Raw genomic sequence first — 27605 nt, 5'->3', positions numbered from 1 at the left:
TGGCATATTCATATACTTCTAAAAGTAACAATATGGATCTCATTCCCTGACCCTGAAAGAGTCTCTAATGTGGCACCTGGAAAGGACGAATAAAGAGAGGCTTCTAAAATCTCAGGGCAAGGACAAATGGAGATGTTACTGAGACCACTCGATGATGATGATGATGATGATGATGATGATGATGATGATGATGACTGGTCTTTTCCAGTCTGAAGTGATCTTTGTTCTTTTCTAGTTGCCTGCTGCTTCATTCCATATTGCTGTCCCAATGTAGTTGCTAACATTATTTTTTTCACACTAGTTGCAATTGTTCATAGACAAACTACCATATTGAAAATGTTCTTGGGTTTGGAGTGAGAGGATATCCAGTAGGGTGTTTGCCTTGCAAGTGGCCAACCTGGGTTCTATAAGTCCAATCTCTGAGCACCACAGGGTGTGGCCCAACACTTACCTCTAAAATAAACAATAAATAGTTTCTCATCTTTAACAATTAAATATAGGTTTTCTGTGCCATACTTGATTTTATTTTTATAACCATCTCTACAATGGTTTCACATACGTTTATTTAGTTTATTTTACGTTATTTACTCCAGCCTTTGGTTTATTAGCATTCAATATTATTAACTAGTAATTTAAATAACAGCAAGAGTTATTTTATATTCTATAAACTTAAATATGGCTCTTGATATTTGTCCTTTTATGGTGTTACTACTTGTACTGGAGGCTAAATTGCAGTTTATCATGGCTCTTGATATTTGTTCATTCGTGGTTTTATTATTTTATACTGGAGGCTATTTTTTTAATTTATCACTAAGACCCCATCTTAGCTTTATCTCCTAAATCTTTCTTTAGACAGCACTATTATTTTAATATTTACACTATTATTTTAAGTAGAACACTTTGGACATTTAAAAAAATTTCAAATAATTCATATTAAAATGTTGTGAAGAATGTTATTTATGTTATCCAAAGGAGCACTGCCTCTGACTTGTTTTTGGGCCACACTTGACAATGTCACATCCTGCCATGCAGTGCTTAGGGCTAGCTGGGTACTTAGGGTTTGTTCCTATTGGTGGTTGGGGACAATGCTATGCTGGGGCTGGAACTTGAGCTTCCACTACAACCTGTTGAGTTATCTTTTTGGACAAGGGAACACGTTGTTACAGAAAGCATTTTTAGAGGAACTCGACTTTCAAAACTATTGGTTGAACTATATATTAAAACATCCTGCTGATGAACCTAAGAATAAAGAAAGAAATGTTTTGTAATATAGTTGCTGACATTTTAATTGCTTCACTCACTTTTGTTCTGGAAATAGCTTCACAGCACAGTTGAACATGATTGAGATATTGATAATTCTTTGCACAATTGCTAATTCTTAGCCCAACTTGCTCTTTTGCATGCATCTACCCTTACAAAGAGGAGGATAAAGAGAATTTAAAGATTTCTGAAAATTTTACATTTTAGGTGTAGCAAAGTTTTGCATGTTTCTTATTTAATTTATTTTAGGAGGATTTAATTTCTTAAAAAATTATTCTCCGTATACATGGGGAGGACTGGAGTGATAGCACAGCTGGTGGGGCGTTTGCCTTGCACGAGGCCGACCCGGGTAATTCCTCCATACATCTCAGGGAGCCCGGCAAGCTACCAGAGTATCCTGCCCTCACAGCAGAGCCTGGCAAGCTACCCATGCCTATTCGATATGCCAAACACAGTAACAAGTCTCACAATGGAGGCATTACTGGTGCCCACTCGAGCAAATTGATAAACAACGGGATGACAGTGCAGTGCAGTGCTATACAGGGGGAAAAGTGGTTTTAAATGAAAAGGCTTACAGACATGTTGATCTGTCACTTTTTCCAGTAAAGTGAGAAATTTAGGTCAGGGCAAAACCAGTGTTCCAAATCATTTGCCATAGGAACTGAAAAAGTGGGCTAGATTGGGACAGACAGTGATTGACACAGGTACAAAAGGAGCAGGCATATTTTCATGAAGCTGCTTTTCACGAGGGGCCATCTGAAAGGCTCTCAGAGTAGATATGGTTGCTTTAGGACTGGTTTGGCCCTGTATTATAGAATGTTGCACTTTGGAAAAGTTTTGATAGATAATGCTGGAGTAGAGAAATAATGGAAAAATGTTTTTGTTGGATGGCAGCTTTTTCTGAACTTTGTACACATAAAATCAACTGCCCTGACCACATTTTGATGTTTTGCTGAATCCATTGAAAAGATTTTAGGGAACAAATTCAAGTTTGCTTAATTTGGTGTTTTGTTCTTATAAAACCTAGGAAAGGTGTTCTCCTTGGTGGGGGTGAAGAGTTGGAGGGTGGAGGTGGGATTGGGATGACAGTGTCTGGGAAGAGGAAGAGGAAGAGGAGAGGGAGGAGGAGGAGAAGGAGGGAAGAAGCAGAGGGATGAGGGGAGAAGGAGGAGGATGAGAAGAGGCGGAGGAGGAGCAGGAGGAAGGGTGTAGGAGAAGAAAAGAGGAGGAGAAAGAAGAGGGTGAGGAGAAGGAGGGGAGGAGTAGGGGAGGAGGTGGAGTGAGAAGAGGAGAGGAGTAGAAGTAGGAGGAGGGCAGTAGGAGGAGGAGGAGGAGAAATGGAGGAGGAACAGGAGGAGAAGAAAGAGGAAGACAAGGAAGAGGAGGAAAAGAACATGACTGAATCAGTTCTGGAGGTTCTGGGGGACCATGTAGTCCTGAGGATGGAACCCAGGGTGCCCACGTGCAAGCATACACACCAGCTGTTTGAGATCATCTCTCTTGACCTGACTTTGCTGTCCCATGGTTTTGTCTTCAGGACTGTCACACTGCCTAGCACACTGTGGTAAGTGTTGCCACCTAGGGTCTTTCCCCTCACCCACAGTTCCACCTGGGATGGTGGTGGCGCTAATATTTGCACATATAAAATAATACTTATTTATAAATTATTTAGAAGTAAAATCCTTAAGTTAGTTATAAATGAAAACTGAGTTGATCTCATTTCAAAATAACTTTTTCTGGCTACTACTCTGTCTTGCTGAGGCAGTTGTGCTCTCTTCATTTGAAAAATCCCTATCTGTTGCTCTGTGAAGTAAAACATTTTATAAGTAACTAGAAACAGTCATTAAAGTATGGTTGCATGAGATATGGTTGTGAAGATTGAAGGGGGAGGGTATTCATTTTGCTCTAACTTTAGTTCTTCTTCGAATGATTGGCCAAGCTTGTAATTAGTTGGGAGAAAATACAAAAATTGAGGATCCATACAGAAGTTGTAAAGCTACTTATTTAGAAATTGGAGTAATTTTCCATAACTTTGCTAATGGAGTATGTGACTTTATAATCTTTGAACAAAATTTATTGGAGATTTAGTTGAAGAAGGCATTTGAGTGATTCTTATCATTTAGTCCCTCATTTCTTTTAATTTTCTGATCAGCTTATAAGAATGTAGTTTCTTTTGTTCATTTAATGATTAGAAAGGAATTACTTACTTTTTTTGATAATTTCTGCCCCCAATCCTCTTGATACTGATTTTAGATATGTCTGTGAGCTGAATTTTACAGTTTATTTCTAATTTTGCAATATTTTTGTAGTTAGTTAACCAGGCTCTTGCTAAATTTAACTTTTATTTATCCAGGAAACAGATTTTCATTTTTTTCTGTGACATATAGATTATTCGTAATAAACTGCTTGATAGCAAATAATTCAAAGTCTTAAAACTATTTTTTAATGCTTCCTTCATGAATTTATTATCTGAAAGATATTGCATAGTTATTATTCACTGTATCACTGTACCACAGTCATCTCCTTGTTCATTGATTTACTCGAGTGAGCGCCAGCAACGTCTCCACAATAGTTATTATTAGGTGAAGATAAATGGAATAACTTTGTATTTTCTTCTAGATATGTTTATGTACAAAATGTATGTCATTTTTTCCCAGACTGAAGAAATAGCTTTTAATAATTGACACTAAGGAAGAAAATTGATAAAGCTTTTTAAATTTATGTAAAAAATACAGTAGTTTTGGGGGGAGGGTTTGCACACATTCCTTGAGACACCAAAGGGTGTTCTACAAAAAAATCACCTCGAGGGGACTGAGGGGATAGTGTAGTGGGTAGGACATTTGCCTTCCACATAGCCAACCCAGGTTTGAGCCCCAGTACTTCATATGGTCTCTCATGCCTTTCCAGGAGTGATCCCTAAGTGCAGAGCCAAGAGTAAACCCTGAGTGCTGCCAAGTGTGCCCCCACCATATCAGCTTATGGTATCAGTGATATTAAGATCATATGAGAACTGTAGCACACTGTTTCACTGTTGTCCTGTCCCGTTGTTCATCGATTAGTTCGAGCGGGCACCAGTAACGTCTCCATTGTGAGACTTGTTGTTACTATTTTTGGCATATTGAATATGCCACAGGTAGCTTGCCAGGCTCTGCTGTGCGGGCAGAATACTCTCAGTAGCTTGCCGGGCATATGAGAACATGGAAATTTATTATTTTAGTGGATTGAGTTAGAACATCAAGTGTGATTTTATTGCTGATGTATTTTTGTTTTAAGAATAATAATTATAACATTTTATAATTATGGTTGTGACTGATAAATTATTCAGATGTTTTTAAGTAACTGGTTATTTTGAAACTGCTTAGAGAAGCAGTGTCTTCTGACTTGATTGATACCAAGTCAGAAATATTATTTAATATATTTGGTAGATATTTAACTTTGGCTTCTGCTGTATTGATATTTAGGTGAATAGTACAAATCCTCAGTCTTCAGAAATTTATTAACTTATGATAGAAATAGAGAAGAAAACATCTATATGAGATGTGTTTACTGCTGTGATGTAAATATTTGCATAGTGCAACCACATATTCAAACTTTTTTTTCAGAGTAAAACTAGGGTGGGTTAAGAATTAGCTATAAAAGTATGACACCATAAATTGAGTGGAAACCTACTTGAGTTTATTGTAAATGAATTGAAATGACTGGAAGAACAATAGGAAAATGAGTGAACATGAGAGCGAAAAAGAGAGAGAGAAAGAGAAAGAGTGTGTCTGTGTGGTGTGAAAAACATAGGCAGGTAGTATTTCAAGGAGAAACTGTATATTACAGGGCAGTAAATTAAATGCACAGTATAGGGAGTCATGGAATAACTCCATTTTGCATTAATACCACCCTCCTTTACACTGGTGGTTCTCCATTCTTTCTCTGCCACTCTTTCCATTCTCAGTCAACCTTTGTCTTAGATGCTTTCAACAAAAATCTATTTGACTTACTTGCTGAATTAACTGATGTTTTTCATTTGTTGAATAAAATAGACTGGCTGATGTCAACAGGAATGATTCTGGCTTGTAAGCCCTTTTTTTTTTGCTTTTTTTTTGGGGGGAGGGGGGTGGTCACACCCTGTGATACTCAGGGGTTACTCCCGGCTCTGCACTCAGGAATTACTCCTGATGGTGCTTGAGAGACATATGGGATGCCAGGGATTGAACTCAGGTCAGCCGCGTGCAAGGCACTCTATCAGCATAGCGGTAGGGCATTTGCCTTTCACAAGTCCGACCAGTGTTCGATTCCTCTACCCCTCTCGGAGAGCCCCACAAGCTACCTAGAGTATCACGTCCGCATGGGAGAGCCTGGCAAGCTACTCGTGGTGTATTGAGTATGCCAAAAACAGTAACAACAAGTCTCACAATGAGAGATTTACTGGTGCCCGCTCGAACAAATTGATGAGCAACGGGATGACAGTGACAGTGACAGTGACCACTCCAGCCCTTGTAAACTTCTCTTTATGAGGCCCTCACTAATTCTTCCACAGTGAGTTGTAGACTTAATCATGAGTTGGTTTTGTAAGTTTTCAAATGTATTTTTGTCTATTTCTTATCTAAGTGTATATTTAATAAATATGATATAAATTTATGAAATTATGATTTCTTCTATAAAAATGTAAATTTGGGGGCTGAAGAAAATGATGGAGAAGTAAGATGCTTGCCATGCTGTAGCTAGTCCTGAGTGTTCAATTCTTGGCGCCTATGGTCTTCCAACACTGCAAAGGGTAACATCTGAATACAGAGCCAGGACTGAGAACTGCAGGAGTGGCCCACAAATCTACCATGTAAATTTAGTTACTAGGAAATATGTACTAAAGAAGTCACTTAAAATTTTTGTCTTCCCCAAATACGGACCTGCTGAAAAAGAAGCATTTGATAATTTGTTTTTCATTGCTGAGAATGAAGAGATATGAGGTCGTGTGGCCACAATAACGGCCGAGAGGTTTTAGTGAGTTCTTTGTTGAAATATTGAATGTAATCAAAGTAAAGAGATAGTAAAGTGAAATTTATCAGCTACAAAGGTGGGGCGGGGAGCAGGGGGGATGAGGGGGAGGTTTGCTGTGGTTCTTGGTGGTGGAATATGTGCACTGGTGAAGGGATGGGTGTTTGAGCATTGTGTAACTGAGACTTAAGCCTGAAAACTTTGTAACTTTCCACATGGTGATTCAATTAAAAAAATTTGTCTTGAATTAAATGAGTGACAGTTGGATGAATAAAGTTGTTTAAATAGCTATTAATAACATTACTAGTTATTTCTCAAATGTATTAATTTGGTTTTCTGATACTGGAGAGATAGCTGCAGGACTACAGCACATATTTTGCAATGCAGAAACCCTAGATTTGATGCCTGGTACATTTTTATCTCCCAATTACTATGATTGCTACCAGGAGCAACCCTGTAGTTCACAAGCAGACCCAGGAGTGGCCCAAAGATCAAACAAAAGAAAAACAAAAAATGGAACTTCTACTCCATATTTCAGAAGACCAAAGTGGCTCTAGAGAATAAAAGAAAGATAATCATGGTTGTTCATCTGCAGACCTTAAAGGAAAGGTCCAGACCTGATATCCAAAGATTGGTAAATGGTGAATGAACATGACTTCATATGTCTTGTGTTAGACAGACCTGGTAAAATGATCAGTTTTTATGATTCCCTACTTTAACTTCCTTTTTCAGTTTGTTGACAAAATTCTCAAAGTTCAACCTGCTTTTGCCAAAAGGGAATCTTCTTATAAAGAATATCTGTTTTATTCTCCAGAGATTCCCAAATTTATTAGGTCAACTGTCCTCTTTTCAGAAAAAAAAAATCTCTTAGACTTCCCTGGAAATCTGCCTTTTTAAAGTAAGCATACAGGAAGTGCTTGAGGTTACTAATGCTTGTGGTTCCAGCACCCCGCTTTGTGAAACACTGGTCTACACTAACAACCTAAATTACATTTTAGAATAGTTTTGAACTTTTACACACATGATTTTGCATGACTGTGCATACTCACTTATGAAGCATGCATTCCAGTGGGAGAGATCAGATGTGTAAATTGACAGACTATAGTAGAAGATACACAGGAATAGAGGTGTGTCTGGGATGCATTAAGTACTATGGAAGGGTATCTGATTTCTGGAGGAAACTTAAAGAAAGCTTATGGGAGATGAAACCAGCTGAAGGTTTAGTAACTGTTTGCTGAGTACAGGACAGATGTGCAAGATAGTAGGAAAACACTGAGGAGAGCAAACATGCTCTTGAGCACATCTTAATGTAGCTGACTAGTGTTGGTATATAAGGAAGGTAAGTGCAGATCAGGAGGTTCTTGTCTACTAGATATAGGAGTCTTATATGCTTTTCTGAAATCCCATTATTGGGAGGAATTTGGAGCATGGAAAGGTGTGGTTAGATTTGTGTGTTACAAAGATTGCTCTTAGGAAGGGAGGAGAAAGATGGAAGGAATAGGTTTGGGGACTGAAGTAAGTGTGGGTATGTAGGAGTTCAAGTGTACAGGGATTAAATGGATTGATTTTTTGCAAGACTGTAGGTTGATAGGCCAACGGTGAGCTTGGTTAGGAGAAGATGAATGAAAGTACTGATTTTTAAAGTACAACTAAATTTAAGTGCAAAAATCACCTATAACCATTTTTAAGAAATTTGTATCTATTTCTTTATACTATTTATATATTTTATATAGTTATATCACAAATCACGAAATCCGCATTAATCGTCGATTTCTCGAGTGGGCTCAGTACCTCTCCATTCGTCCTTCCCCTGAGATCTTAGAAGTCTCTCTCAGCTCTGCCCTCTCAATGATGTCGCACTGGAAACTCTTTCAGGGTCAGGGAATGAGATCCAGCTTGTTACTGGATTTAGCATATGAATACTCCATGGGAAGCTTGCAAGGCTGTCCCTTGTGGGCAGGAAACTCTCATTAGCTTGCCAGTTTCTCCCAGAGGGAGAAGTAGGCTACTAGATATCGCTTCTGGGAGCTTGCTTTTAAGTCTCAGCAGACCGTTGATGGAATTACACACACCTTGGTTCCTCTGTCAGTACCTTCATGCATGAGGCCTGTCAGAACGTGTGAAGAGGGGTCTCGAGCATGGCTGTAGCTAGGTTCCCTTGTTCTTTGGCCGCTGGGAGCTCTGCTCAGGGTGGGAGGGAAGCTGGAGCCCGTCCCCTCCGAGGGGCCCCGGGGAAGACAGCCAGGCATGCGGGTAAGAGACTCTCTTGGATAGTTATATATATTTCTTTATATTATTATGTTATTCATATATATATAATTCTTTTATAGGAAAGAATTTTGCCTAGTGCTTGATTTAATAACAAATGCAAGCAAATTAGCAGAATTAGTATATGAATTAGATGGACATGAAATCGATCTTGTTTTTGATCTAATAGTTGTAGAACAAGAGTCGGTGAGTGGATGGAAGTCCTAGAATGAAGACTGAATGAGAGACTGTGCATGTGGGGAGAGCATAGAAGAGAGTGCACTTCTATTCTAGGTTAGGACCTGACTGTGAGTGTTGGGATGCAGCATGATGGGGAGGGTGGACCCACAGTTTTGAGGGATGGATTTTGAGAAATTATACTCTGGAGAAAGATCCAAATGGTGAATGTTAGATTTTAAGAATCTAAATGTTTAATGACATGGTGGTAGCTTGGAAGTCAAGGAATTCTCTGGAGAGCTGTGATATAGATGGATTGAGAGTGGGGTCCCTATCCCTTGCTGATAGGGAAGGTACAGGAAGAACAATATTAGATTTAAAGATACTGACTAGGTTGGGGAGATTGCTCAAGTTGAAGGCCACATATGTTGCATATGTGAGCCCATATGCAAGTGACCCCCAGCACTGCATGGCTCCCCGAGCACCGCTGGTTGTGTCTTTGGTGGCTCCAGAGCACTGCAAGCAGTGGTCCATTTTTAAAAGAACACATGATACTATTTCTAGTGAGGCAGGTTAGTACTTTGGGGCTGTTTAAAATATATAATGCTAACTCAGGATTTTGTACAGTTATTTGTGGAAGATTTGGAATCAGATTTAAGGGACTAAGAGAACCAAAAGCTATAATTAACTGAAAAGAGTCTTGCAGGCATGTTAAACCTAGACTCTTAATATAAGCATCTGAAAAACTTATGCAGATTGTGTTACTGAATGCAGAATTGCTTTGCAAGTCCAGGTGAAAGATTTTCTTTTTTTTTTTTTCCTTTGGTGGGTTTTCTAGCTATTTTCCCTGCCCCTCCACCCCTCCTTTCCCCCAACACCATTTCTGATATATCTATATCTGTGATGGACCTAAACTAAGTAAGATTCCAGAATAATAGATGACTATTACTCTAAATCAGCAGTGAGATAAAATAATTTTTCTTCTCATCTTAATTTACACTGCAAAAATAACTGCACCACAGTAAGTTGTTTTACTTTTTTTCTTTTCTCTGAAGGCCCAGTGAGCTTTTGATGGCACTTTCATAACTCCTCCTAATTTATAAACTGGTTGATTTCAAGGAATAGCTTTTTGACAGGTCATTGTAAATTGAACCCTTTTTTCTGTTGACTCATGTCAGACAGTGAGATTTTGTTCTTAGGCATAGATTTTATCTTATAGAAAGACTGAGTTAGTCATGAAAGTGAATAAAGAAGTATAATGTAAATTTATACAACTAAAAGTTTGCGCAAATAGTAGGTATACTAACTTGTAATTAAAATATGATATATATTTAATGTAAGTGTTCCTTTTAGGAGATTTTTCTGTACTTGTTATGCTGATTGTTGGTTCTGAAAATACCACTCCTATGTCTATGAATTTGTGCCTATAAAAGTATTTGAATGGGAGTGGCTGTTTCCATGGTTGTTTTCTCTTGAGTGAATTTTTGCTGTTAAATCCACACTGACCTAGCTCTTGGCATTTATTTGAGGTAGCTATTGTGCTTGCATTAGCCAGTTTTAAAGATTAGCTAACAAATGCTTGAACTTGAGCCTCTCTACATCTGGGATGGCTAGAAATAGATTTTTTTAGTCTGGCCCTTCTTTAGAAATATTGTATTATGATTATTATTTTCTTTAAACAAATCAGCATTTATTCGTTGGAACATGCTTTAGTGTAGGAGATCTTCCCTGTAACAAAACCCAACCCCAAGGTTTCATTAGTCCTCTGGGCACAATAATGTAGATCTTATAATATTAATGGTCAGCAAAACTGCACACAGGAATGAGTAGAATAAATCATTTTAGGTTCTTGTAGATGTAAAAGACAACATAGGCAAAAATGGAGTCGGAAACTCCCATAACCTTAAGCTAGACTTTAAGTCTGCTGATTGACTATGTGAAGTATCCTAGTCTCTGCTCTTAATGTACCCATTAAAGTGTGATGTACTTGCTAACTATTCCCTAATGTCTTTGTCAACTGAAAGAATAACTCATGTGTTAGGAACTAGGATGGAGGAGTGATAGTGTATTAAATAATGGCTAGTCTGTGTGCTCACAGATGGCTGCCCAGGAGACTAGAGCTTGGGCGGTCCTTGTGTGTTTGTCTCCTTATAAGTTTGTTTGCCTCATTCTCTGGACCTTTTCCTGCTGAATGGAGGTTGAAAGTGCCAATTGGAATGACTTTAGCCACTTGGGATTTATTTTTAAAAATAATTTTATAATTGAATTAAGAATATTGAGATGTTTCTAGGTTCATGTTTCAATTCTCTAAAATGAAGAGTCTGGCTTAGATATTATATCTGGAAGTTCCTTCAAGATAAAAAAATCCAATACTTCTTATATAACTCTTAATTATACACATATTTGGTATATGACTCTTTGTGAATGTGATTTTGAGGTATGTTATCAGTCTTTTCTAAGTTCATTATAACTGAGGCAAAGTTTTGGAAACTTACTTCTGGAAGTTAATTTAGGCCTATTAATTTAGGCCTATTAAATAAATTAGGCCCTTGGAGACTATCAGAGCATTTGACCTTGAAATGATTTGTAGGAACAGTTGAGAGAAAGAGAAAGGAAGATGGCAGGACTTATCATGACAGTTGATAAATTAAATTAACCACCTGCTTTACCAATAATAATTATGACGTATTTTTTTGTATCTGTTGTTCATGAACAAAGATGGTGATAGAGATTCTAATCTAACTTGACCATATGCCTTGTTTTTCAGGAAAGGTAATAGAATTTTGACTCATCTGCATTTTGTCATCTGATTTCCTATCTGACTAGTGTAACATAACTGCAAAACAGATGGCCAGGAGTGCAATATAGATCTTTAGAGCAGAACAAAATGGCACCATGTGATGAAACATGGTACTATATGATTAAAAATCAGGAAATAACCAACTTTGGGAAAACATATATTCATACAGACTTTTTTTCTGTATGTTTATCCACACATATATGTAAACAGTGTCCTGCTGGGATGTAGAACAATTCCAGCGATTTAATTAATTAAGTTACTCTATCATTAAAATGGCAGTTGCCATGATTTCACTGGATATGTGCAAATTCTTAAGATAAATGAAGAGAAATTTATTACGGTTCAGTTTTAACTACAATCTGCTCTTTCTCTGAAAAGTCAGAAATACAAGGTGAAGTTAAAATATTCTGAACTATTTGCAGAAATGCCAGTGAAGCATGTAAAGTATCAAAGTGTTTCTTAAGTCATCACTGAATTTAGGTAGACAGGCAGAGAGATCAGAATAGAATGTGAAGTGGGAGTCATTCTCCTCCCTTCCCTCAACTGCACTGGAGACAGTTGCAGTGCAGTTAATGCTGTCTGCTTAAAACTGAAAATTAGTGAGGTCAGCTTCTCTAATCTATAGATCCAGAATGAGCTGTAGCATCCTCAGACAATGTAGAAATACTGATTAGGGTACTCACAGTCTCCACATGAAGTCAACTTGAGTAAATTTTAGTTGAATTGTTCTATATTTTGTAACTACCTAGGAATTTTGTCATAAAGAAATTTTCCTAACTGCTGAACACTTAATAGTAACAGAAGGAAACCATCTTGACTCTAGAGTTAAGAAAATGACCTCTTGAGTAGGTTGTTGAATACACGTATGCTGTCTATTACCAATGGATCAGTACTGAAGCAAGTATTTGAGTCCTGGTCTTTCTACCCGCTGAGTTATCTAGGAAATTCATTTTAACTGTTTCACAGACTTCCCATTCAAATATTCTTTTGTTACTTCATTTAAATTACGTAAATGATGGTGAGCTCCTTAATAGCAGTTTGCTCTTTTTGTAATTTTTATGTCCCCACAGCCTAACAGCCAAAGGCACAAATTAGGTGCTCAGTAATTAATCATAAATGAATGTAATTTTGCAGGCATCTACTCACAATTTGGTTACATGAGCATAAGTCCTGATTCTGAGAGTTCTTACACATTAATTAGAGTAATGAAACCTATGAACTATAAGTACATGGTAATAAGTGGTTTGATTTTAATAAAAACTCTATGCCTTCCAATCTGTTTTTCAGAGAAAAACTGTAGAAATAAAAATTTGGACTTTTTTCTTTATTTTTAAAATTCTGACTTTTGAGGAAATGAAGTGATTCAAGATCTTTCTACTGTGGTGCGATTCCTCAGACAAGACTTTAGATTAGAGGGCCCTGATGATGGTTATTGGCCTTTCCTGTAAGGCATGATATAATTAAAAATTGGCATAGCATTGGGATTGCCAAGCATCTCATTTCTTAGTCTAATTTGGAGTGACTGAGAATTAGTTTTCCTTTTTAGTTTTTCAATATTGCACATGCTTATTTATTGAGTGTTTGCTGTGGGCACAGTGATATTATAGATGCCTCTTTATATGCTCATGGAGGGATTTGTTCTTCTCCTGTCATTATGACAGGGCTATGGGAGGGAGAAGATATTTGAGGGGTTATTTATTTCAATAATATGCTTACTCCTTTTGTCAGGGAGGACATGCTTTGTGACTATCAACCATCTTCTTTCACCTTTTAGACGTATGGATGCACAAAATGATGTTTAGATTTCTTATGTACCTGGATTTTGCTTTTTAATGCAAATATCAGTGGTGAAATACATCACATCAATATTATTCTTTTAGTGTAATTTTTATTCATTTAATGTTTTATTCAAATAGTGCAATTTATTTAGTGTAATTTTTATTTAAATGCAATACATTTTTTTTAAATTTATTTATTTTTAATTAGAGAATCACCGTGAGGGTACAGTTACAGATTTATACACTTTTGTGCTTATACTTCCCTCATACAAAGTTTGGAACCCATCCCTTCACCAGTGCCCATTCTCCACCACCCGTAAACCCAGTGTCCCTCCCACCCTCCCCAATCCCATCTCCCCCCCACCCCACCCTGCCACTGTGGCAAGGCATTCCCTTCTGTTTTCTCTCTCTAATTAGCTGTTGTGGTTTGCAATAAAGGTGTTGAGTGGCCGCTGTGCTCAGTCTCTAGCCCTCATTCAGCCCGCAACTCCCTTCCCCCACATGGCCTTCGACTACAATGTAGTTGGTGATCGCTTCTCTGAGTTGACCTTTCCCCGGAACGTGAGGCCAGCCTTGAAGCCATGGAGTCAACCTCCTGGTACTTATTTCTACAGTTCTTGGGTGTTAGTCTCCCACTCTGTTATTCTATATACCATAGATGAGTAAATGCAATACATTTTTATTTCAACAACTTTTCTTTCACCTGTAAAAAAATAGTAATCTACAAAAAATTTGTTTGTATAGGTCATTATATGTTATATAAACATCATGTGGTTGGGGTTAGTATGACTGAATACCTTTTTTTTTTGCCTTTTGGATCACACCAGGCAATGCGCAGGGGTTACTCCTGGCTTTGCACTCAGGAATTACTCCTGGGGACCATATGGGATGCTGGGAATCAAACCCTGGTCGGCCTCTTGCAAGGCAACCCCCCTGCCCACTGTGCTATTGCTCCAGCCCCTAAATACCTTTTTAAATTTTTTATTTATTTCCCTCCTATACCACCACCTTTTCTGTTACCATGATAACTGAGGCTCCCACACTTTTAGTTGTGCTCATGCACATATTGTTTTTTTTTAAATTTATTTATTTTTAATTGGTGAATTACCGTGAGGGTACAGTTACAGATTTATACACTTTTGTGCTTATGCTTCCCTCATACAAAGTTCGGGAACCCATCCCTTCACCAGTGCCCATTCTCCACCACCAGTAAACCCAGCATCCCTCCCACCCTCCCCAATCCCATCTCCCCCCACCCCACCCTGCCACTGTGGCAGGGCATTCCCTTCTGTTCTCTCTCTCTAATTAGCTGTTGTGATTTGCAATAAAGGTGTTGAGTGGCCACTGTGCTCAGTCTCTAGCTCTCATTCAGCCCGCAACTCCCTTCCCCCGCGTCGCCTTCGACTACATTATAGTTAGTGATCACTTCTCTGAGTTTTAGTGCTTATATGTGGTTGCACATTTGGCTGGAGTGCTCACTCATGTGCTAATGCATTTAGTTGCTTTGGGCTGGAAATCACACATATTTGTGTGGTGCCAGAATTCCCAAACAGATCTGTTGGAATTGTGTTTAGCAGGTGTTCCAGTGCGTGGGGATTGGAGTGACATGCCATAGGCAGGCACTATACCACAAATTATCCCTTGGTCCCCTTAAACACATTTTTAGTTAACAAAATTGCACTGTGGTTCTGTTTAAGTACAAATTTACATTTGTTTTATTTCAGATGTTATTTAGTTCTAATTTGTTATAGATCCAGATTTCCTAGTTAAATGGATTGGTGAAATCTTTTAAATTGCTATTGTAATTATTATTATTATTTTTTGGACACATCTGGTGGTGCTCAGAACTTAATTAAGGCATTTTGGTCAGAGGTCATTTATGGCAGGGGGTGAGGAACCATATGGGGTATTAGGGATTGAACTCTGGTTGGCTCCATGCAATGCAAGCTCCTCCCTGCTGTACTATTTCTTCGGCCCCAGGGCTTGCTATTTTAAAACTGCCACTTTCATCTGTTAATATTTTTGTGAATTTCCCTATTGTAATCTCTCTATTGTTTAATACTAATTTTTTTCTTGTTTTCCATTCTAGAGTTTTTATTCTATATCTTCCTTTTACTACTAACTTTCTTTTGTGGATTTTCATTTTATTTAACTTATGTCAACATATTTGACTGAATAATTAGTGTTAATTAGTATGATTTTCACTGCTTTTGTGTACAATTATTTGTGATAAATCCCAAACTATTAACAACAGGAAAACACATTAAAAATAAAAGAATAATAACAGAATTAGGAATAAAGCAGATACCTCCAAATGTGGAGCTTATAAAAAAACCAGAATTGGTTACTCTATTTATACTTTACATGCGATCTTAAACGTGTAAAGCATAATTAAAAAGTTATGTACTTAATAATATATTTGGAATTCTGAGGACAGCAATTTTTACCTAACACAGCAAGGAAGCTTTTGTTGTTGTTGTTCCTACGGAAGTTTTTACGTAGGATGTTATGATCTTCATGATAATAAACATAGGTAATAATTACCAGGCCAGACTCTGCTTAAGGGGTTTATTTGGCTAATTTGTTCAATTCTTCTGCTAGCTAGTTACTTTCAGCAGAGGAAACCCAGGTTCAGCACGTAAGCACCAAACCCCCTGGGTAGATGGAGCATGTGGCCTAGGTAGTCTGTTCTTTTCTAATGTGATACTTGAGCTTTGGAACAGGTCTTTCATGATAAGCTGTCTTTTTTCCTATTTTTTATCCCACTTGGAAGCAGCGCACTTACTAAGAAGTGAGTTCCTAAAGCTGAATCTAGAAACTGATTGGCATGATCACAGTAAACTCAAGCTCTCAATCTGAGACCATTAAAACAACATTTTAGATTTTTTTATAATGTCATTTTTCCTAGTCTTTGAACAATTTCTGTGCAATATTTTTAATTTAACAGCTGGGGAATCAGCAGCTTTGTTAGGTTATTTCACGATCAGGGTAAACTAAGATACCTCAGGATTTATTTGATTGTATAACCCTGTTGGGCAACATTTTGGTCTCTTCTGCACGTGCATTTTCCTTTTTCAGTGGAGCATCAGCCCGTAGGTCAATTAATGTGACTTTCCTGTAAGACTCAGTGAGTGACAGCCCAGTATATTTAACTGAGTCACAACAGAACACCTCAACAATTTAGACTTCAAATGCTAGCTTTGAACATTTCATCCTTTGTTTAATCTTCTCTGATGTGACCTTTAAGCTCCCTAACATGTGGTATAAATTTGAGAGCTTCTGAACCTTAACTGCTGAGGTCTCTCCTGAGCTTTATCATTCTTCTACTACTTATCATGTTTATAAATTATTATTATTATTTTGACCGAAAAGATCGAGGCTTTGAATTCCAAACAGATTCAGGCAGATTTAAGAAAAGTATGTCAAAAAGAGCATAGTCAACCATTCTTTCCCCATTTCTTTTTTTTTTTGTATACTGTTTTGTCAGATAATTGAGCATTTCATTTATTTGCTTTGTTTTCACCTTACTTTTTTTGTTATATATACATTTAAGAGATCCATTTCTTGAGTATTTAACATAATATGAGGTGTAAGCAATAATTTTAACAATAGGTTATGAAATGTGAGAATAGTTGTAGTGATTGAACATACATTTCTATGAAGAAGTTATTTTCATAGCTTAAAATTTACCACCTTCTTTTCTTCTTTTTGCCAATGTAAGAGGATGCTAGGACTGAGCTATTACCTACTACTCTTATCCGTCATAGTAAAACAATGAGCCAGAATTTCATATTGGAAGAGTAGAAAGGCAAGATATGATGGCATAATGCAAAGATTCATTTTACTAGATAATAGTTTCTTAGGGAGTACTGAAATATTGGCCCCGTGGTTAAGCATATTTGTGAAATTTGATATCACACCTCATTTTAGAGAAACCAAAGCTCTTAGTCTATTTAAGGCTCCAAGGTGACTATAACTCTTAAAAATTTGAAAAAAATATCCAGCCTTATTCATTTAATACCCCATGATAAATGATTAGAATTCTATATATGTGGAACATTCTTTGGTAAAAATGGTTACACAGTTATTGAAACAGAACATTTCTTTTTTTAAATTGCATTTTAAAAGCTTAGTCATTCTTATTGTCTCTCCCAATGATTGTCTTGGAAATTTCAAAATTTGTAATAATGTTAAGTTATGATAATATAATTTCACTTATTAAAACCACTGCTATATGAAGCATTGCTTTCAACTTTAAGTAATGCTTGTTGATTGAAATAGGTAGTTTATTTTTGCCACTTTATAAAATCCAGAGATTTCAGATTAAAAAATTTAAATATGCAGAATCATCTTGGATTATGTAGCATGATATATTTTATGTCAGATCAAAACCATATGGCATAAAATAAATGTAAGAAAATTTAAAACACGAATTTTATACTTTTTAAATACTTGATAAGAATGAAGTGAATTATTAAGCTATGTTTACTTTTGCAAAATGAGGTTTGAATAGTATTTTCACTTCCTAGACATAACCCAGTTTGTTAATGAAGGCTAAATTAATTTTCCTTAACACCTAGTCCTAACTATTCCTATGTGAGGGTAATGTGTCTGAGGCATCCCTATTCAGGTTCCAGTTGTCTGAATCACCGTCCTGTGGTGACAGGGGTCCGCTGGTGCATTTGGAGCCAATGACTCTCCCCCTGGCCAATGAACGAAGGAATGGGTCAACAGGCTGGTAACCAGTAGCATATCATTCAGATCAGTCAGCATTATTATATCGAAATTGTGAAGGGTTGGGGGGCAGCAATTACACATAGATGTGGTTGAACATTAACATGAACAATGAACTGATGTAAAGCGCCTCCTTTAGGGAAAATTCTTCTAGGAGATCCACCCAAGATGGAATTTCATGTAGGTAACTCTACTGAGGGCTCACTTCTGGAGAACTCAGGAGACCATATGGATTGCTGGTGATCAAACCCCAGTCAGTTGAGTGCAAGGCAAGCACTATACCTATTGTACTACTGTTCTTTCCCAAAATATTAATTCTTTTGTATGTTCAGTTTAATGTTTAGTGAATGGGCATACCATGGTCATTAATTGTTTTTATTTACCATGGGAAATAATTTTTTTCAGTTTTTATATATATTTAGCTCACACATATTTATAGTCACAGGGAAAATTACAAAAGAGTGAAAATAAGAAAAATATTTTTTAACTGTTGCTTTTTTTAAATTAATAATATTATACAGTATTAAAGCCATTTAAAGTCTATGCCAATATCTGTGTGCCTTCATTTTTAATAACTTCAGCGTATATTTGCCTTCCATTGATCGTCATATATTTTTCTCATATGCTTTTTTGCTTCTATACATAATTATGCAGTTAACATTTTGATATATTTTGCATATATATATTAGTGTTGTGGGCTGGAGTGATAGCTCAGTGGGTAGGGCGTTTGTCTTGCATGCAGCCGACCTGGGTTCGGTTCCTTCATCCCTCTCGGAGAGTCCAGCAAGCTACCAAGAGTATCCCACCCGCACGGCAGAGCCTGGAAAGCTACCCGTGGTGTATTTAATATGCCAAAAACAGTAACAGCAAGTCTCTCAATGGAGACTTTACTGGTGCCCGCTCGAGCATATCGATGGAACAATGGGATGATAGTGCGACAGTGCTATATTAGTGTTGTGGGATAGGTTTCTAGAAGTTGTGTGTTCAGATCCTTTCCTGTCCTCCAACTGAGTTGCATCTATCTCTTCTAAGCAACCAAAGCTCCTGCATTCCTGAGCTCTGTACTGAATCATTTGTATTATCAGTATGAGGCCTTTTTTCTATGTGTTCTTATGAGATGTAGATTGTAGCTGATTTATAATGTATTATTAACATTGAACACATAGTAGCACTGTAGCACTGCACTGTCATCCCGTTGTTCATTGATTTGCTTGAGGGGACACCAGTAACGTCTCCATTGTGAGACTTGTTGTTATTGTCTGGAGTGATAGCACAGTGGGTAGGGTATTTACCTTGCACGCAGCTGACCCAAGTTCGATTCCTCCGTCCCTCTCAGAGAGCCTGGCAGGCTACTGAGAGTATTCCACCTGCATGGCAGAGCCTAGCAAGGTACCCATGGCGTATTCAATATGCCAAAAACAGTAACAACAAGTCTCACAAGAACACACAGTAGTTAAAATAATTTTGAGTGTAAAACTTGAAATTATTCAGATCCTTCATTTTAAAGTTTTGGTGACTTTTTAAAACACACTAATACTTTTTTAAAAAATATATATACACATATATATATAATGTATATAATGTAGGAGCACTGTTATTTATTCAGTCATTGATTAAACTAATTGAATTGGGCATGAACTCCACATTACTTTTTTTTTTGCTTTTTGGGTCACACCCAGTGATGCTCAGGGTCACTCCTGGCTCTGCACTCAGGAACCACTTCTGGCGGTGCTCAGGGGACCATATGGGATGCTGGCAATGGAACCCAGGTCGGCAGCGTGCAAGGCAAATGCCCTACCCGCTGTGCTATCTCTCCAGCCCCTCCACATTACTTTTTTAAAAAAAATTTTGTAATTTCATAAGTTAGTTCACAATGTTTGGTTACATTCAACATTCAAACACCAATCCCACCATCATACCTTCCCACCACCAAATTCAGGATGTTTTAATCCCAAACCCAATCCCTGTCCCAAAATACAACCAAAATAATATATTTTGTATTGTCTATTATGAAGAACAGCTGAACATGCTTACAAAAAAGTGTTCATATAGGAAACAGAGCGAAGATTGTTCTATTTTGGTAGGAGCCATTAAGATATTCTATAGGATATCACTAACATGATGTTAAAATTTGGGTGATGTGAGCTTTGGTATATATGTCTGAAAGTATGTATATATGCATATATATATTTCCCTCTATGATTTGTTGCCTACTATTTGAACCCCATCAATTGTGGCGTGGTAATTGTGGAGAATGAGTAGAGAGTGTTTTATGATGAATATTTCCAGGATTATGTTTACTCATATGAAAGGCTCAACTTGAGTGCATGGGGAGCGGCCTTGAGAGTGGCAGCGTTTGGGTTGTGGAGGTTTTTGGCTGCTGGAGCTGGGTCCCTTGGGTGGGGAAGGGCTCTCACCTGACCCTGGTGACATGGTTATGGGGACCTCATGTTATGCTTCCTTTTGGGAGAAGCAGCTGACACACTAATGCTCTTGCCAGTGCACTTGCATCACGACAACGTAACTCTTCTGATGTCCCTAGCGGCCAACATATAGAGTAGTTCTTTGTAACTTAAGTTTCAGAAGTTTGGCATGATATAATTACATATGTATGGGTATTTTTACATTAACCTACAAATACTTTATAAATCTCAAGATATTTCTCATAATTTGAAATCAAGAAATGAGAACTTTCCTATGTACTCAGCATAGTGATTGAGTGAAAAGAATACCAGCTGTATGCCAGATGTTTAAAAACAGCCCTGTGGCATGCTAAGGTCATTTACTTAGGAAATTTATTTTGTTCTTGGTGAGGTGTATTTTCCTCATCTGTAACATGAAGATATCAGCTTCTTTTAAGATAACATGTTTGAAGAATTAAAACTTGTCTTTATATAAAATCCTTTATCATAGTAGTCAGTTGGGGAAGGCTTGTTTGGTTTGGGCCACACTTACGGTTTACTATTGGCTCTGGGCTCAGGGATAACTTTTAGCAATGTTTGGGAAAAAGTATTTGGTGCTAGGGATTGAATCTGGATCCACGATCCACTGTGTGCCAGGCAAGCACCTTACCCACTGTACTATCTCTCTGGCCAGAGGAATGTTTGTTCTCTTCAGTTTTCTAGCTTTTAGGGTAATCAGTCTGACAACATATATCCATCAAGGTTTTCTACATTATTGAGATAGATACTGTAGTAGATTTGTTATGGGCTGTAGGTTGTTAAAGTTGACTAGTATTTCAGGGATTTTGGAAGAGTCTTATTCAGTTTTTTTTCTGTCATTCAAACATATTTTGTACTTAAAAATCATTTTCCCCCTTGGAATGAATACATTACCTGTCATTGTTGCACCATGAGAAAAGTCATTCTGAGTTGCCAGTATTAATGATCTGTTTTTATTGTAATTGGGGGGTGTTTTCTTCCTTAGTGTGGTTTATTAAAAATGTTCCTTGATTTGTCTGTTTTAAAGTGAATTCGATAGCAATTGTCATAAGATCACACAGAGGTCCAGTAGCTCAAAGGACTGAAGTACATTATTTGCATGTGGGAGTCCCTGGTTTGATCCCAAGCACCACATGGTTCCCTGAGCATGTGGAAGTAAGTCCTCCCCAGTAATGAACTGGGAGTAACCCTTCAACAACATCAGAAGTGACCCAAATATAATTAAAAGAGGAATAGAAGAGACATGTTTCTGGTTCCCACCTCTTTTTTTTTTATTAAAATCAAATTTCCCTCAGGAGATTTATTCATGGCATTACTTCATTTCCCTTCTCAAACACCTACTGCTTCCCCAGTTAATATAACCCAAGATTTCTTAGTCTTCATACTAAGAAACTTATATTTAGATCCACTTGTCCTTTTCTTTTTCTGTTTTCTCTTGGTTCAGAATGCTTGCAACTCTTAATAGCCAACATTCGCTTAGATCTGCCACTGGCCTTCATGCATTCAAGCCTCAACACAAGCTCCTTATTAGTTTTAGTCTTTTTTCTGGAATATTGGTTTAGTCTGACTTTCATAACCACTGTTTCCTGTCATAATGCCGCTTTCCTTTGCCTCTTTTGTACTGTGTGACTTTGTGGGACTAATGTTTACCGTATTTCTTATTTAAAAAGTCTGGTGAGTCTCTGGTATGTTCACCTTTCTTATGAGAACAGTATCCATGAGTAATGGAAGCTGGGTCCCATCTTTTATTGATCAAACCCATTTTTAAATAAGTCTGTAATTTTAAGTGAAATTTTATTCAATCAATTTTGTATGCAAACAAAATGACTTTCAAATAACCTAAACTAGCAGGAAAAGGGGCAGTTGGTTCTTTTCTAAGATAAGAATTTTGGGGACACCAAATTAAAATGCCACTTTTTTCTTGCTATGGGCATTACACGATCCTGATAGTTTTCCTGGATAATCTTTGAAGTTTTATGATGTAAGTATACCCCTGCTGTTGTTTTTTTTAGGGAGTGGTTAGAGATATATAATTTTTTGAACTATATAAAATAAATGAACTCTATAAAAATATCTGAAAATATTAAAAGATATTTTTTGCAATGGGTTATTGTTATCAATGAAAGACAAGTTATGATCTGCCTTTTAAGAAAACTGGAATTTTTTTTATCAAATGCGCTTAGTCTTCACATTTCACATTTCTGAGTTTGTTCCCTTTGTTCATAAATGCTTAACTTCCTTTCCCAAATGAGTGTGCCTGTTCTCCAGTTCTGTGTCCAATAGTACTTCCTCACTGAAATGCCTGCTCTGCCTGTTGGGACTCATATATCCCTTTGGTCACCTATCCCTTTAGACCTCTCTAATGATATTCAAGTCAAATAATGCCATATATTATTACCAGTAGTCCTCAGCAACATTTCAACACATTTTCTAAGCACTCAACTTATAATTAGTGCAATAGTTGACAAGTAGAGTAAAGATATGCTTTATTGAATAAAAAGAATCATTTCTGCTGTTCCTTGAGTTGATTCATGGCTCTTAAGATCAGTTAAAGAGGAAGAGGGCCCTTTATTTCTTAAACCTGCAGTTAGTTAAAGTTAAGCTTTAGTTAAAGTTAAGCTTTAACTAAAATCAGAATGATGACTAGTATTAAAGTCATTTGTTTGGCATGTTCATTTGATCCCAATTCCTTTTTAGATGCTTTTCTATAGTTACTTTTTGTATACATTGTTGGACTTTGTGATTCTTTTTCTCAAAAGGAATTCTTTTGATTTGTTATTTTGGATTCTTCTGAAGAGGATTTTGAGTGTTTGCCTTAGAGTTTTGATTGAACTCTATTATTTCAGGACACTGGACTAATGCATTTCAGATGCATGTTTGTATGAATAGTTGCATCCTATGGATTTAAAAAAAAACCTGAAATTCTTTTTTTTTAATAAAAATTTTATTTTATTAAATCACCGTGTGGAAGATTACAATGCTTTCAGGCTTAGGTCTCAGTTAAACAAAGCTGAAACAACCATCCCTTCACCAGTGCCCATATACCACCACCAAAAAAAAAAAAAAAACCCACACAGTACACCTCCCATCCCGCCCCCCCCACCTTGTAATTGATAAGTTTCATTTTACATTCTGTTTACTTTGGTTACATTCAATATTTCAACGCAAGCCTCACTATTGTTGTTAGCAGTACCCCACTAGATTCAGACCTACTGTGAAGACAAATAAGGTCGCGCGGCCGCTTGAATTTCTGTACTTTAACACGAAGTCCAGGGAGATTTCTTCCAGATATTGGATCATTGCAGGCTTGAAAACCCAATCTGTGGTTGTCTTAATATGGCGGACACCGCGCCCTTCATCCCCGGAGAGAAAGAGGTGAGAGAGAGAAATACCTTTCCCCTCCTGGGCGGGCACGGGGCCGAGGCTTAGTTCTCAGGCTGGAGACATTCTGCGAGGAGTGGCCCATGCCGAAAGAGGTTTTGCTGGGTCTGGATTCACGCTTGTGCAGCTGCGGAGAGGCTGCACATGCGTGCGGCCCCCGGGATCACATCTCGGCGGTAAACCTGAAATTCTTAACCAGACTTTAATTTATAAATCCACAGATTCTTCACTCAGTTCAAATATGTTTAAAGGGATCATATTTGATCTCAGTATTAGTAAGATTTTAAAGCTAATGTTTTGGAGGTTGATGAGCACACCTGGTGATGCTCAGGACACACTCATAGTGGAGTTCAGGGAACATAATGAGGTCCTGGATAGCGAACCAGGTCTGGCCATGTGCAAAGCATGGGACCTCCTGCTGTAGTGTCTCTCTGGCCCCAGCAAATACTTCTGATAGGCTAGAGGTAAACTTTTGCTTATAAAGAGATGTTGGCTGGTTTGATGGTCTCTCTCCTTATGGAGATCTGTGTCTTCATTTAACTTTCATTAAAGTTTATTTATACATATGTAAGCTGAATCATCATCATCATCATCATCATCATCATCCCATTGATCGTCAAATTTCTCCAGTGGTTTCAGTAATGTTGTCATCCGTCCTAGCCCTGAGATTTTATTTATTTATTTATTTTTATTTATTTTTTGTTAGTGAGTCACAGTGAGGGTACAGTTACAGATTCACATCTTTTCGTGCTTGTTTTTCCCTCATGCAATGTTCGAGAGACCATCCCTCAACCAGTGTCCATTCTCCACCACTAATGAAGTCAGTATCCCTCCCACCCCCCACCCCTCCCGCCTCTGTGGCAGGGCATTCCAATTTGTTCTCTCTCTCTCTCTCTCTCTCTCTCTCTCTCTTTGGGTGTTGTGGTTTGCAACAGGGCCATTGAGTGGCCATCCTGTTCAGTCTCTAGTCTATTTTCAGCACGCATCTCCCTTCCTGCACAGGATCTCCAATCACACTTTACTTGGTGTTCCTTTCTCTATCTGGGATGACTTTCCACCAACATGTGAGGCCCGCTTCCAAGCTATGGAGCCAACCTCCAGGCATTATATACTACTATTCTTGGATGTAAGTCTCCTACTCTGTTATTTTATATTCTATAGATGAATTCAATCTTTCTATACCTGTCCCTCTCTTTCTGGCTCATTTCACTTAGCATAATACTTTCCATGTTGATCCACTTATATGCAAAGTTCATGACTTCATATTTTCTAACAGCTGCATAGTATTCCATTGTGTAGATGTACCAAAGTTTCTTTAACCAGTCATCTGTTCTCGGGCACTCAGGCTTTTTCCAGATTCTGGCTATTGTAAACAGTGCCGTGATGAACATAGTGCAGATGTCATTTCGACGATACTTTTTTGTTTCTCCAGGATATATTCCCAGAAGTGGTATTGCTGGATCAAATGGAAGCTCAATTTCTAATTTTTTGAGAATCGTCCATATTGTTTTCCAAAGGGGCTGGACCAGTCGGCATTCCCACCAGCAGTGTAGAAGGGTCTCTTTCCACATCCTCTCCAATAGCGGTTGCCTTTGCTCTTTTGGATGTGTGTCATTCTCTGTGGTGTGAAGTGGTATGTCATGGTAGTTTTGATCTGCATCTCCCTGATGATTAGTGATGCAGAGCATTTTTTTCATGTGCCTTTGGCCATTCGTATCTCTTTCTTGGAAAAGTTTCTGTTCATTTCTTCGGCCCATTTTCTGCTGGGGTTGGATGTTTTCTTCTTGTAGAGTTCAACCCGTGCTTTGTATACTTTTCATATCAATCCTTTATAGGATGGGTATTGGGTGAATATCCTTTCCCATTCTGTAGATTGCCTTTGTATTCCGGTCCCTGTGACTTTTGCGGTGCAGAAGTTTCTTAGTTTAATGTAGTCCCATTTGTTTAACTCTGTTTTTATTTGATTGCTTAGTTCCATGTCATCTTTGAAGATAACTTTAGCTTCAATATCATGAAGGATTTTGCCGACCTTGTCTTTGATGTACCTTATGGATTATAGTCTGATGTTGAGGTCTTTAATCCATTTTGATCTGATTTTTGTGTATGGTGTCAAGTCGAGGTCTAAGCCCATTCTTTTGCATGTGGTTTTCCAGTAATGCCAGCACCATTTGTTGAAGAGGCTTTCTTTGCTCCACTTCACATTTCTTGCCCCATTATCCAAGATTAGATGATCATATATTTGGGGTTGTGTGTTGGGATATTCCACTCTGTTCCATTGGTCTGTGGCTCTGCCTTTGTTCCAGTACCATTCTGTTTTAATTGTTACTGCTTTGTAATAAAGTTTAAGGTTGGGGAGGATGATGCCTCCCATCATCCTTTTCCCAGAATTGTTTTAGCTATCTGTGGGTGTTTATTGTTCCATATGAATTTCAATATTGCCTTATCCATTTCTTTGAAGAATGTCATCCTTATAGGGATCGCGTTGAATGTATCCTTATAGGGATCGCGTTGAATCTGTATCATGCTTTGGGGAGTATTGCCATTTTCACAATGTTGACTCTCCCTATCTATGAGCAGGGTATATGTTTCCATTTCCTCATGTCCTCTTTTATTTCATGGAGTAGCGTTTTATAGTTTTCTTTGTAGATGTCCTTTACTTCCTTGGTTAAGCTGATTCTGTGGTATTTGATTTTCTGGGGCACGATTGTGAACGGGATTGCTTTTTTCATGTCCCTTTCCTCTGTCTCATTGTTTGCATATAGGAAGGCCGTGGATTTTTGGGTATTGATTTTGTAGCCTGCGACCTTACTGTATAGGTCAATTGTTTCTAAGAGTTTCTTAGTAGAGCTTTTAGGCTTCTCTAGATATAGTATCATATTTTCCGCAAATAGTGAGAGTTTGATTTCTTCCTTTCCTATCCGAATGCCCTTAATATCTTTTTCTTGCCTAATGGCTGTTGCTAGTCCTTCCAGTACTACATTGAAGAGAAGTGGTGAGAGTGGGCATCCTTGTCTTGTCCCCAATCTTAGAGGAAAGGCCTTAGTTTTTTCCCCATTGATGATAATGCTTGCAGTATGTTCGTGGTAGATGGCTTTGCTCTCTTGAGGAAAGTCCCTTCTATACCCATTTTGGCAAGAGTTTTCATCATAAACGAATGCTGGATCTTGTCAAATGCTTTCTCTGCATCTATTTATATGATCATATGGTTTTTATCTTTGCTTTTGTTGATATGATGGATTGCGTTGATTGATTTCCAATTGTTAAACCATCCTTGCATCCCCGGGATGAATCCCACTTGGTCATGGTGTATGATCTTTTTGATGAGTTGTTGGATCCTATTTGCTAGTATTTTGTTGAGGATCTTCGCATCAGCTAACCCTGAGATTTTAGAAGCCTCTCTTTACTTGTACTTTCCAATGGTGCCACATTGGAGGCTCATTAAGGGTCAGGAGAATGAGACCCATCATTGTCACTGGTTTTGGCATATGAATACACCACGGGGAGTTTTCGAGGCTCTCCCATGCGGGCAGGAAACTCAGTAGCTTGCCAGGTTCTCTGAGATCGAGAACTAGGCTATAAGACGTCACGTGGCCATAAAGTGCGATTCTGGGAGCTTGGTCTTATAGTCTCTAGATGTTGGCCATTGAGGGTAGTCCCAGGATGTGACCGTGTAGCTACTGGAAAGTGGGGGATCTGGGCAGAAGAGGCCTAGTCCCGATCCAAGCAGGCTTGGAGATCTCAACCCCAGGTCCCACACACCTGGGTTCCTCTGCTGGTTCCTTCATGCGTGAGGCTCGTCCGAAC

General features: G+C 37.9%; 1 protein-coding gene and 1 pseudogene across 9 annotated transcripts in view; one reads left to right on the top strand and one right to left on the bottom strand.

The window, feature by feature from the left end:
- The window catches only part of PPP1R9A (protein phosphatase 1 regulatory subunit 9A), a 319759-nt gene that overhangs the window by 12903 nt on the left and 279251 nt on the right, over positions 1–27605 (top strand). The gene's annotated exons all lie outside the window — the stretch shown is intronic.
- On the bottom strand, positions 21800–22139 carry LOC129400850 (60S ribosomal protein L36a-like; annotated as a pseudogene).

This window comes from Sorex araneus, chromosome 1 (assembly GCF_027595985.1).
Source record: "Sorex araneus isolate mSorAra2 chromosome 1, mSorAra2.pri, whole genome shotgun sequence".
Taxonomy (NCBI): Eukaryota; Metazoa; Chordata; class Mammalia; order Eulipotyphla; family Soricidae; genus Sorex; species Sorex araneus.
Note: the sequence above shows the minus strand (reverse complement) of the source record. Positions and strands in the feature narration are given on the sequence as shown.